The following is a 14217-nucleotide window of genomic DNA, read 5'->3' on the forward strand; positions in this document are numbered from 1 at the left end:
TACGCATTACTGTGGCACATAGAGAATACTAAAGAAAACTAACTTTACTAGGCCAACAGAGAAAGAAAAATATTGAAAAATATAACTCCAGTTATACAGAAGGTGGTCAGTTTGAAATATGCTTTGCAAATAGAAGGTGCAAAGGTAAAGTGGAGACTAATTGACTCCAACCGACTCCATCCAAGGTAAGGAAGAATGGTGCAGGAATTAAAGCATCATGCACATGAGGACAATGTAACAGTAAATCTTTTTTTACTGAAATGCTTAGAAGCCACTCTCTAAGTCTAAATAAGATAATTTTGACAGAAGCAAACATATGGGACAAGTCTCCACTCTGTCCCTGTCCATTCCAATCTTGGTTCCCTAGTATATTTCCATTTCAACATAGCCCCCCTCAAAATCACGTTTTTTTACTTAAAAGTGTCTCTGGCATTCTCCTTTTGTTTACATATCACCAGACATAGACAAAGAGACTGACACTTTCAGATAACAGTTTCCAAGCTACATTTCTATTAGGCTTGGGATGGGATTGGATAATTAGTTTAATTTTATTATTTCAAAGATCTCTTTCTACTCTAGGATTGCTGTGTTCTGTCTGATTACTAAAATTTCTATGAGTGTCTATGTGGTTGGAATAAAATGCATCCATGATTGAGAGATAAATAAACAATTGAATATTGTTAAATAGTTGATAAGGAGCCTCTTTCTTTTGGAAGAAATAATTACATGAGTAGACCTCATCTATTTCAATCAAACAGAAGATTCCAAGGGCTGAAAAGGCATAAAAATAAACACCTATGAGAACAAGAAGATTTTTTAAAAGTGAGAACAAGAGGGGAATCTGGTGGTAGAGCTATGTTTGGAAAGAGCTTAGGCAAAGCCCGAAGGTTAATCATAGATGTTATCAGTTAAACAGTAAAGAGCTTTGTGTTCATAGCCAAGGAAAAACACACACAGGTTAGGCTATATATGTATATGTATGTATAGACAGAGATAGATGGATGGATGGATAGATAGATAGATAGATAGATAGATAGATAGATAGATATCAGCATATGGATAAAAACTAAGAAAATTCCAAACTCTAAGCAATTATAAAGGGAAAACAGAAAATCAATTCTGGCAATCTCAAGAATGGTATAACTACACAGTTTTACCTCAGAAACCCTTAGCTAAACAAAAAGCTCTGATTCCAAAAGTTACATTTCCGAACAAGTAAAGAATATTTCACAGGCTTTGAAAACAGATTGGCGGTCATCAGGGATGAGGAATCAAGAATCAGGAAGGAAGACTAAAAGCTACATAGAAGAAATGGGATGAAGGCAATGAAGCTGGTCTGTACTTCAACTGTGATGGCAAAATGATACAGCTCTGAACTCATTAAAATGTAGAGTCACTCTAAAAATGGAAAGAAGCTTGCCATTCACACAAAAAAATATATTTCACTAAGAGTGGAGAAGGCAAAGGAGCTTGAAACATGATGAAAGATTAATTTAACATTCAACAATTACATGGATCATCATTAACACAACATATTAAAGGTGATGACTTTCTGAAAAGAACATGAGGCTCTGAAATATGCAAACAAATATTTTATCTTAAAATGGAATTTCAAATGTGCAATAAATTTTCTTTTTGTATATAATCAAATACCTTTGCACTTTCATGACTTGTAACATGTAAAAGTAGAATTGTTTTCAACCACATTCAAGTTTTAAAACACCTTTCTATAAGAAATGTAAATCTTGTGATAATAAATTAACATTACTTTCATTATCCATGAGTTCTTTACATTTGCTGTCAAATGTTTGTATGCATATACTCAAATAGGGGCTTGAGAGATGGCCCCGCAGTTAAGAGCATAAGTGTTTCATCTAGAGGACCCAGGTTCAGTTCCTAGCTTTCACAGCTGTCTGGTGCAGAGGATTCGATATCTTGTTCTGGGCTTTGACAGTAGCAGGCACATGGGTCAGGCACAAACATCCATGTAGGCCAAAATACCTATATACTTAATTTAAAAAAATAAATAAGTTAGGCATGCTTTAAGTCCTTAAAGCAAAATATTTCCAAAATGCAAACAAAACTTAACACTGGCAGTGCTGTGTGTTATCACATGAATTATTACATACTCATGTTTAAAATTCGGAATTGTTTTAGCTAATGAAGTTATTTTTTTCAGATCAAATTTACATGGGTATTAAAGAGAACAGATGATGTGAAATCTATTGCCACTTAGACCTGAAAAAAATGAATTACCTTTTACCTGTTTGTAGAATAGCCTGAGAAATATACATGTAGTTCTGCAATGGCTTAATGTTATTGACTATAACAACTGGCTGCAATGGAAGTAATAAATGTAGAAGCTGATTTATTACGCCAATTTGTGCACTGTGAATGTACCCATGCAAGCACCTGCCACAGCACGTGTGTGTGGACAGTCGAGGACGACTTCCACCCATGCATTCTCTCCTCCCTTCTATTCATTTTAGATGCATTTATTTAATGAACAGAAGTGTTTTGCTGCGGGAACCATGTGCATGTCTGGTGTCTGCTGAGGCAAGAGAGTATCAGATCCCCTGGGACTAGAGTTACAGACACTTGCGAGTCACCACATGGATGGTAGAGATCAAATTTAGGTCCTCTAGTAGGACCAGCAATAAACACTTAAGCAAAACAAAATCCAACTGCCTAACTCCAAACCTGTCAGTGTCTGACATCTAGGACTCATGATCTTCTGGGTTCCCAAGTACCTGGGCAGCTCCAGTTTTCTGGTTTTTAGATTGTGGACACACACACACAGACACAGAGACACACACACCTTGTCTGGTATGCTCAAGTAACTATAATTCCACACTTACTGCAGACCGTGATAGCCATCCCAGTCCTGGAATCGCCAATCACAAAGGAGTCTACACTGAAATTGAGCCTATACGTCCACTTGTGGTGCCCTTCGAAGTGCCAAGTCCTAGCTGTATCTAACCCCTCCGCTAATTAAAACCAGTACCACGTAGAAGACCCTTAAACCTTGTCAAGTTCACCTTCTGGCTTTAGACACAGCCTTGGGCCTCTCTAGACCACTGTTACTATGTGTTAACCCAGGGAGAAAGTACTTCCCAGATTTTGCCTCAATGATGCTGGTGCTTATTATTCAAAGTTAATTCTTTAGCACTACCCAGCTAGTATCTATGTTCACAGAGGAACACAAACTTCATTTTCACCAGTCCTTAATAGAAATTATGACTCAGACAGCCCAAAAAATTTTATTTGTTTTCTTTTGCTGTGATAAATACCATAGAGGAGAGGAAAAGGTTTATCTGGGTTACAGGTCACAGTACGTCATCAAGGAAAGCAGACCCCGGAGGCAGGAACTGACAGAAGGACTCTGGAAATGCTGTTTACTGGATTGATTTTCTACTTCACGTGGACAATTTTCTCATACAGTCTGGGACCTCATGTCCAGACATGGAACACCCCACCATAAGCTTGGCCCTACTACATCAGTTATATTTCTAAAGAAAATGTCCTAGAGATATGTCCACAGGTTAAATGTGGAAGCAATGACAAAATGAAGTCTCTTCTCAGATATATTTAGGTTTGTGAGGCCCTAAATGATAGTGGATGTCAGAAGACAACTTAGGATTTTACCAGGTGAGTCTTGGGACTCAAACTCGTGCCACCGGGCTTAGACAAAAGTCTCATTACTCCTGAGAAATCTGACCAGCATGTCTACTTTTAAATTATTTTTAAGGCAAATTTATCAAATGCATTCCCAACTATTTCTGTATCAACAGCTAAATATACGACTCAACAGAGGACCAGGGAAAAATTGTGAGTAAATTAACGTCGAATGTGAGTTTCCAACCTTCAGAGAAGAGACTGTCAGGTGCTTGAGTGTGTGTTTCTTGATCCTAATGTGATTACCTCCATATTCTCTATCCTGTCCTTGTTTTAGGATCCTGCCTAGAGATGAGGCTTCATTTTCTATCTGGGAAAAAGAGTGCCTCAAAGACAGCTTGTGGACAAAACAACTTGGGAAAAAAATAGCCTTCCATTTTAATTCAATCATTATGCTTCCTGCTATACAACAGAAGAAAAGCAATGTTGGTGATTTTTGTTGGCATTGTTTCTATTTTAGAATCCATCTCTTCTTTCATGCTTATGTGTAGATTTATGTGGTAGTAAGTAGAGAATATTTTGTAGCTTCAAACTTGATTCCATATGTTCCTTAAGATGCTTTAGTTGGAAGTAATCATAAAGCTAATCCAATATATATATATATATATATATATATATATATATATATATATATTTAATTCTGGAGGAAGTATCATCTAAAACTCTCACAATGATAATAGATATAGTTAGCTGTCAAACAGAAATGCAGATCTCTGGGGATCTGCATAGTAAGGCAAACTGGCTACTTTTATTATCTGGGATAGCAATTAAGCTATTTTCAAAATTTCATCTCACTCTGATTTGCAAAATTTTCATCAGAAAATCCTTGAATGCAATGTTTATTGGTTCCAATGAAGACAGAGTATGTGGGCAAAGAGAATAATCAGAGAGAGCCATGGAAAGCACTGAGTATCCAAGGGGCAGCACTGAAGAAGTTCTGCAGGGCTTTGCAGTTATAAGAAAGTATCTGTGTGGCACTACATGGACTGTTGCATCTCTTATTTATATTTCAGTAGCCACAGGCAATTTCAACAAACCATGTGAGGTTTTAAGTTTAGACATGGACTTTTCATCAAAGCATAAATCTTCAATTTGTCCTGTTTAGGGCAGAAAGATGCATGTATGAATGAACGGATAGACTTAGCTAGTTGTATATGTATGTATGTATGTATGTATGTATGAATGAATAGATGGATGGATAAATGGATGGAGAGAGAGGAATTTATAAATGTATGATGTTTCTCACTACAAAGATGCAATTTTATATATAAATATAATCTTGATTTTTCTCTATATATCAGCAACAAGTCCCAGGAACACCTGGATTACCCATACTTTATTGACAACATAACCATTAGAACCATGTATACATATTGCTGGTACTATTCCTACTAAGATATAAGGCAAAATAAGCCAGTTTAACTTGTGTTTAAAGTTTTTATGTGAAATACCCACCTATTGGTAGTTTGTGGTCTTAAGCACAAATATTCACTCACAATTTTCAATTGTAAAATGTAATATTGTTTCTAAAGACTAAAAATAAGGGAAAGAGAGGCAGGAGGATTGCTGTAAGTTCAAGGCCAGCCTGGTCTACATAGTAGTTCCAGGCCACTGGGGCTAAATCTGGGCTACAGGAAACTAGTCATCATATGTACCCACCTGAGACAAGAGCCATGATTTTGCCAATATAATAGTAAACAGTTTTTCTAATGTGATACGACACTCAAATGTTATAGGATGAAAAATTAAGATAAAAATATTACAAAGGCAGTTAGAAGTAATATCTTGAGGTATTTATGATCTACTCATTCTTTTTTTTTTTTTTTGTTTTGTTTTGTTTTTTTTTTTCAAGACAGCGTTTCTCTGTGTAGTCCTGGCTATCCTGGAACTCACTCTGTAGACCAGTCTGGCCTCAAACTCAGAAATCCGCCTGCCTCTGCCTCCTGAATGCTGGGATTAAAGGCATGCACCACCATGCCCGGCAATCTACTCATTCTTATATTTCTAGTTGTGAGTCTAGCCTTTAAGGGCTGAGCCATCTCTCCATTCTGAACTTCTTGTTCTTAATTTAATATTGGTGTATGGAGTTCCTAGCCAATGCAATGTACTATTCTAAGCAGTGTACAGAGAAAAATCTCCATATCTATATAATATGCATTATATTGGGTGTCTGTCATCATGAAATATAAATCACACTGGAGTACATTATCATGGAAAATATACCACAATGGATGTACACCTTTATGAAGAAAACTGTACTGGATATATATCATAGTGGAAAATACACCACCAGATTTATACCATCATTGAATATACACCATGTTAAATTTTTATCATAACAGAAAATGTAACACACTGGATGCACATCATCAAAGATATGGCACATTGAATATATATCATCATGTAGATCACACCACACTAGATTTAGTTTATATGTACATGTAGTTCACTCCATTAAATTCTGGGTGTATACGATCATGGAAAATACAACACACTGAAGGCATTTCATCGCAGAGTGAACATTATAGTGGAGAAATTTTTTATAAATTCCAGTGGACTATGGGGCTATGGATAAAAATAATATGCAGTAACACTAATAAAGTGCAGCCAGTGGGCATGCGTACTTCAGGAAGGACAGTCAGAATATTTAGATATGAAGAAATGCATCAGAGCAGAGAGCTGGCGTTGGCAGAGGCACCCTAGTGCACAGCATTCCAAATGGAGAATGCGGAGAAACACACCTAGGTAAGAAGCAGCCCATTTCCCTTTGAGCAGGGAAGGCCAGAGTTCCCTATTACAGAGTACACTGTTACAGGAAAAACAGCAGGACCTTATGTGAGGTCTTTGTCTTTCATCCCTAGAGGCTGTGAGGCCTAAGGAGATGTTAAAAGATGAATAGGAGAGTAACTTAGCAATATTAAAGAAGTCCTGCCCCCATGCAGAATGATGTGGTGTGTGGAGATGCAAAACAAACGGCTGTAATAGTTCATGGTTCATCTGACCATTTCCAGAGCTTTGGTTTAGCACACTTGTATAGTGAAGACCTATTTAACTGACATTTCATGAACCTAAAGGCAGGCTATAAGTTGTGGGTGGGGTGGGGAGGATTTGAACGTTAACACAGGCATATAGAGGAAACCAAAGTGTACCCTAAAGTAACTGAAGAATAGATGATATTTCTCATTTTTAAATATGAGCTTCAATATGTTAAGTTATATGAAAAATGTATGGCGAGTTTCTCCTAACTGTCAGGAAAGGAGAAACTTTATTTTTTCTACATGTGCCCCCCACTCACCTGTTCCATTCCTTCTGAATTGCATGTTAAGAAGCAAGTTTACTTTTTCCTTAATGTTTAGAAAAAGTTACAAAATCATTGCTGTCATGGAAAATAAATACTAAAATGGTATAGAGGCTTTCACAGAAAATACCATCCAGTAAACACAGACATTGAGATCAAAAGCAAAACAAACAAACAAACAAAAAAACAAAGAAAAAAACCATAAATGAATACCAAAAACAAAACAAAACAAAAACAAAACCAATCAACAAACAAACAAACAAACAAAAACCTTTAAAGTTCTTTCTACTTGGACCTTTTGTTTGAGGAATTCAAAGTTCCTTAACCTTTTTTTTTTTTTTCAAAAACTAGGACATTCTAATGCTTTCACCTTTTAGACATACTAGAAAATCTTTAAAAGGAACTGTTAAAAACTTAAATAAATTTTGAGACAACATTATCTTCCACAAAGTATATTTTAAGTCCTCCAAGACAGAAATTGAAGAAAATTGGAGAACATTAATAAACTAAAAATGCTGAGAGCTTGAAAGCCCCTTGGGATTTCATTTGCTTCACAGCGATGTGCTTTTTCAACATTAAATCTTATTCGCTCTTGCTAATGAAAATAATTTGCCAGAGCAGAAAGGGATGAAGATGTCAGTTGACACATCTATCAATATAAAGGGGAAGGATGCTGTGGGTCTCCTTGGTGAATCACAGGAAGGAGAGAGCAGAGCAGAACTGATTAGAAAGTTGAATTCAGGAATGCATCCTTCACAAATCAAGGGAATCAAAAGGTTAACCAGGGCCAGCATAGGTGGCTGATGTGAAAAATGCTTTCAAAAGAAAATTGTAGACAGATTGATATGGGTTGAAATGAATGTAGACTTCCACTTGTAGGCGGTCAGTTGGGACTGTGTACAAATACACACCCAGTAAAGGAGAACAAAGTTCAATACTTCAAAATGAAGTGAAAGAGTAAATCGCTGGCTGTAAGTCACTTCTTTATAACATGGTTCCAAAAGCGGAACCAGGACTATGCCAGTATTCTCTGTTTCAGAAGCACAGATAAAATAGCCATTGGCTTCTAGGCACATATCAGTGTGCATGACCATGAAGGCCAGATCACTTCAACTACAAAATAAGACACTTTACTAAAATTATTCAAACAAATAAAGAATAAAGCTACTCTCTACTGTAGAGACAACAAACTACCAAAATATTGCTTTTAAAATATAGCTTTAACAAACACAATGAAGGGAATCAGATCACCACAAGCATGGCTGGCTTTGTTTGTTGTTTGTTTATTATTACTGACATCACAACAGCACATGGAAACCTTCCCTAGCATCCCTCTCCTCACTCCTGGCTTCTTAGTCATGCTATTCCTCATATTTCACAATAAATAGTTAATTTGGGGGGGTGGTAAGAAGGTGAATGAATACATGGAGCATATGAAGGAATAAATATAAAAATAAGTCAAAGGTAACAAAACAGGGAAATATGCAAGTGACAAAAACATTTATTATATCAAGCAACACTAGATACAAGGGAAGAATCCCAGACAACATGGGTGTTGATAGACTTCGGCAATAATGAATTTTCATTTAGTCAATGCTAGGTTGTAAAAGAGAACTAAGCAGGTTTTTAGATAGCCCTCCCAGCAATGCTTAATTAAGATGGAAGATAAAACAAACAGAAGTGGTCATGGGGCCCACTTTGAAGTTCTGATAAACAGAGCAGCAGGAAGTTCAGAACAAACCCATAAGAAAGCAGTAAAAGAGGACCTGAGAAACCTCATGCAGAAATCTAGAGATTTCAGACAAAACTTCAAAACTAAATTATTTTCCTTGATAAAGATTATAGACATGACATAACTTTAGTCTAAGTATATCCAAGAGATAAACAATTGGACCTAAAAATGTTTTATTTCTTCTAAATACAGCCTTAAATAGGAGTCAGCTTTAAATTGTCTGTGAACCTTGAACATTGGATATATGTGTCTTTTACGTTCTAACCACGTAAGTTTTTACAGAAGCCCTTAAAATACGAAAAGTAATTTTTCCGGTTTGGATTTGTTCAGGCTTTAGAAACCTTATAAATGAGGGGCCATATGAGGTTGCTTTCAAATTCCTACACCAATATTATAATTTCATTGACTTTCATTTGGGACACTGCTTAGAACTTTTTGGTGCCCATACAGACAAGTACAAATAATTTTCACAAAAACCATAAAATAGTTTAAGGGTGCCAAAATATTAGCGACTGGAAAGTATTACGATGTCTGAATTAAACAATATTTATTTAAATTTTACTTTTATTATTATAATGAATTAGCCAAGAAAACTTATTCATGATCTCAGTCCTAAAATCACATTTTCCTCTTTATAGTCAGGGGCATTTCTTTGATATCATTTAGAAAAGTGGAAAGTGCAAGTCTGTTTACTTTATTTAACTTTCTGTAAATATAACTAATAGCCAGTTCAACGTGAGATTGTCAACATTGAAAGAGACAAATGTGTTGAACAGAGCTAACTGTAACTACTAAAAGATAACAAATATCATCCTCTTCATGTAATTAAGTTCCGTATACTTCCCTTCCTCTTTTGCAATCAAAATACCTGGTAAATTTGTTTATCTCAGTTCTTTAGGTTGTTATATTCTCTAAGAATGTGAATCAAACCAGCTGGCTATTTTTACATGTGTAAATATGCCTTCCACAAATAAAACCTCAGAACCATCCAGGAAGATTTGTTTTGTTTGTTTGAAACTTAAAGAGAATATAACCTCTGGTTATCCAATTGCTTATGCCTACTCCAATGCTCATCTGTTCACCTCTTTTCTTTCCTCACATGATGAGCCCCTTCTTATTTAAAATTCCTAGAAAATTCCAGAGTTTTTTCCAAGTCAATTGCCGCACTGTCCTGAGTACACAGAAAGGAAACTGCAGTGTTGTAGCCTCCAGTGCATACATCTCCCAAATAGGCTAAGAGTCCTTTCACACAAAAACTCTGTAACAGTACCCAAAAACATAAGGCTTTGTTGAAACACTGATAAACTGTACATAGTTATTATATCCATACACAATTTCCTTTTAATTACTTGATTGGTTGCAATAGACAATGGCTACACTTTAACCATCTCTGTATAAAATGCATGTGTTGTATTCATATTTAAACTGAATGTCAAAAATCATTCTGCAATACATTCTACTTTTGGATGTCTGAAAGTGAACTTCAGGTCGATCCTTTTCGACTGTGTGTCTTCAGCCACTAACCCAGACAGAGCTACTTTCAGGCTTCTCTGCTCCTTAAAAGCCAGAAACTTGATTACAGCTAAGAATTCTTTCACTTAATTTTGGGTAACAATTTTGCCCAGGACTGTTTTAAGGAAGTGTTCAGCTGAACAAACTTCTGAACCTGATTAATTGAAGAAATAGAGGGATGGAGTGAGGGATGCAAGAAAGAAAGGAAGGAGGGAAAAGAAGTAAAACTCTAATGCAGACATAAAATATTATGGCCCCAATGACCCCAGTGCCTATAACTATATGCACTCTATTAATGGAGATACAAATAAATCAAAACTGTAAATTGTGTTTAACAGCATTAAACAAACATTACATTTAAAAATTCCAGCACACTGAGAATATCCTTAGTCATAATTCATAGTGACAGAAAAGATAAACAGGGCTCTTCACAACATAAAACATTGCCCGAGGTATGTCACACTGCAGACTTTGGGATGAAGCTATCTGAAAGCCCATCTCTTCTTCAGTTTCTACCTCAAATGCAGGCACTGGTTTCTCAGTCTTCTCTCCACTGCTGCCTAAGACAAACTCTTGGGAGCTAGGACACCATGCAAAGATGTGCCTTCCAGTCAAACTTGTTTTCCAAAGTAAATCTCTGCAAATACTTCCAGTTGTAAAATGTCCAGTTCTGCTACCTGACACCAGAGAATCTCCTCCTCCCTTGGGGCTTACCTGCAACTAAGTAAATCTACTTCCATGTTCCTCCTGGGTATGTTGGGAGTATTTTAAGGGCTTCTTGAATCTGTGACTGCAAAGATGCATACCTCATACAGTACCAGGAGTCTTTCACACACTTGATTCCCCCCCTAAGCCCCTGAGTAGAACTCACCCAGGCTACTTCATGCATCTCACATCCCAAGACCTGACCACCTGGAAGCAAGGAGCAGTCTAGGAATGAGCCCAGAGATCAAGGAGCTGAGTGGATTTCAACATGTGGTGAGAAGAAAGGTGGGGGAAGGATTCAAGTCTTGCAGACAGCAGCTGTCCACTTAGTGGTTTAAATCTGTTGGTTAAGAGCTGAATAAACAAATACACAGATGGGTCTAGTTCCCTTGGGGGGATTCCCGATTGTGAGGAGCCCCCTAAATCCTGGCCAGTTTGGCCTCTGGACTCTACCCTGTGCAAAATGCAAATGCAAAATGATTTCACTTTCAAAGGACGGAAAGCCTGCACACATCTGTGTCTTGAATGTTTTTTCTAATAATAAAAGCATGGCCCTTTGCTTTCCAGGTCCTGGGACACTTACCTATGAGTTTTTAGGGTCTAAAGTTAGAAAGACAACTTTTTTTCCTGTCCAAGCACTAGTTGGGTCTGGGGCCCTCATTAAGAAGGAGATTCAGGGCACTTCTGGCCTGAGGGTAAGAAGAGGTGCACCTACAGTGCCCGTGATCACCTGGAGAGTCTAGCCAGCACCTACAGTCACAAATGCCTCTCCAAGAGCACTTGGTGGAGGCTGGAGTTGATCTTCCCTCACTCCCAGCACTGATCCCAGTCACCTAGGACTCACAGGTTTGAAAGAAAGAAAGAAAGAAAGAAAGAAGGGAGGGAGGGAGGGAGGGAGGGAGGGAGGGAGGGAGGGAGGGAAGAAGGAAGGAAGGAAGGAAGGAAGGAAGGAAGGAAGGAAGGAAGGAAGGAAGGAAGGAAGGAAGGAAGGAAGGAAGGAAGGAAGGAGAAGAAAGAAAAAGAAAGGCAAGGGAGAAACCCTTTCTCACAAAGGTGTCTGTGCCCCTCCCACGCGCCCTCCCCCAGGGGCTGCAAGCTGTGACACCCACACCCAGAACAAGGAGCACTTCCCAAAGTGGAAGAAAGTAAAACCAAGAAGGATCCAGAGGGAAGCCGCCGGCCTTGCTGGCTAGCAGACGAGTGGAAGAGAGCGATCAGGAGTGGCCCCGAGAAATGCAAGGTTATCTCAGGAGTCACTAGGGGCCAGGAGTTTCTTAACTAGAGAGAAAAGAAGTGTCCCCTTGATGCCTCTCTGGTTCCTGGATGGATAAGTACATATGAGATGAACACAGAAGTGCCTAAGACCCAAGAAATGTGCACTTGCCCGCTTTAGTAAATAAAGGTCAGCAGTCTGATCAATAAAGTGTGCGCTTCTAACCACCACATGTTTCTACTGCTGTTTCTCTTCCCTAGGGGGAGTGGGAAGGAAGAGGGAAAGACAACAAACATTTTTTATAAGAGTAAACAAACACATCTGGTGTTTCGACACATCTCTTCCTCCAGCTTCTCTGGATGAGACAACATTCTGCATATTCAAAACGAAAATAAATAAATAAATGAATAAATAAATAAATAACTCATTCCGGAGCCCACAGAGAAATCTCGTTTTCCTACACACTCCTTTCCCCATCACACAGCAAAATGCAAAGAAACAACAAGTGGCGATGTTGGGTCTCGAACGCAAATGCGACCCCTGCCCTACGTTGAAATCTGACACATGTCACTGTGGCCCCACAGCGCGGAGCAGCAGGCGCTGGGGCGAAACTTTGCTGCGCGACCGGAGCAGCGTGGAGCAAAGTCGCAGTCTGGCCGCGCGTGGCTGTGCTTGGGACAGGGTGGGGTGCGGAGTGCAGAGCGTCTGAGTGAGGGCGAAGAAACTTACCGCGATCAGGGACCCCGAGGGCAGCGTCCCAGGAGGTGGCACCCGCTGTGCACCCACGCAGAAGCCCCGGAACAACACACCCACGCTCGAGTCCAGGCAGCCGCGGCCGCGAGTTCGGGGACACCAGGGGAGGGGGGACCCGAGGAAGCTGCGGCGGGAAGTCGCGGCCGCGGCATAAATGCCCTGGGCGGGCACTGACCGATGAACTGCCGGTGGCTCCGGGCTCCGGCCCGGACGAAGCTGCGGCCCGGGAGCTGCACGCGCCGGCGTGTCTCGCGCTTTCTCGGAGGCTCGCGCTGTCTCGAGCTGGCAGCTCCCCCCACAACCCGGATCTCTGTATGTATGTGTGTGTATGTGTGTGTGTGTGTGTGTGTGTCTGTGTGTCTGTGTGTATGTGTGTGTGTGCGCGCGCTTGTATGTGAGTGTGTGCGTATGTGAGTGTATGTGTGCGTGCACCGGCGGGCGCGCGCACCCGGGTGCGCGCGCGAGTTGTTGGCGATGCAAACTATGCACACTCTGGGAGCCGAGCAGCTTCTCCTATGAGGGGCGGGCTGGGGGAAGGGACCTCCTAGAACACTCTTAAGTACTGTTGGGGCACTTGTTTTGTCTTACTTTGCTAAGTTGGGGTTGTTGTTGTTGATGATGATTATGATGATGATTTTTTTAAAGTGGTTTGAACTCCATCAATTTCTTCATGTCCCCCACCCCCCAACTTTTTCCAGAGATGAGAGAAATCGCGGGCCAGAACGTCGCTGGGCTTTGCGGTGGAGCCTCCTGGATGACGTCAGGTCCACCTGCTATGTAAACAACTCGCTAGAGAACTTGTTTGTTCTGCCCCGATTCCCCAACCCCCACCCTTCTCCCCACCTCCTGCTCCGCCTCCTCATGCCGCCCCAGACGGCGAGTCGGGGATGGGGGTGGGGAGGGAGGCGAGAACAAAACCGTATGCTGTATTGGCACAGCCGAGTTGTGTCTGCTGCTTCTTGGCAGTCCCCAAAGTACGTCCTCTCAGCAGACGGAGCTGCTGGCAAATGAAACAGGGGATTCCACGTGAAGTGCAGAAAACCTCGAAGGGATCCGAAGCCCTTGGTGGCAGGTAGTTAAAGCAGAGTGTCACAGAGGGAGCCCGCGCCAACACAGCCACGCTGATTGGCCTTTCTCTCCTCTGTGCGCCTCTGCGGCCTGGATGGAGAGGAAGAACCTTTCTCACTCTTCATTGTCGTTGCTCCTGTCTCACTTGGGGCCAGTACTGCTAGGGCTTCCATGTAGTCGCGCAGCCCAGGTCACCAAAGCCGGACTTGGAAAAAAAGATGGCACCACCAAGGTGTAATTTTGTTTTTAAAGTATGAGGCT

General features: G+C 40.1%; 1 protein-coding gene across 3 annotated transcripts in view; it reads right to left on the reverse strand.

The window, feature by feature from the left end:
* The window catches only part of Foxp2 (forkhead box P2), a 543295-nt gene extending 529962 nt beyond the window's left edge, over positions 1-13333 (reverse strand). For all 3 annotated transcript variants that reach the window (XM_085840817.1, XM_085840813.1, XM_085840818.1), the window contains exon 1: positions 12865-13333. The gene's annotated coding sequence lies outside the window, so the exon portion shown is untranslated. The remainder of the gene's footprint in view (positions 1-12864) is intronic.
* Positions 13334-14217: the final 884 nt, after the last annotated feature.

This window comes from Mus caroli, unplaced genomic scaffold, assembly GCF_978045245.1.
Source record: "Mus caroli unplaced genomic scaffold, Mus_caroli_1 scaffold_7, whole genome shotgun sequence".
Taxonomy (NCBI): Eukaryota; Metazoa; Chordata; class Mammalia; order Rodentia; family Muridae; genus Mus; species Mus caroli.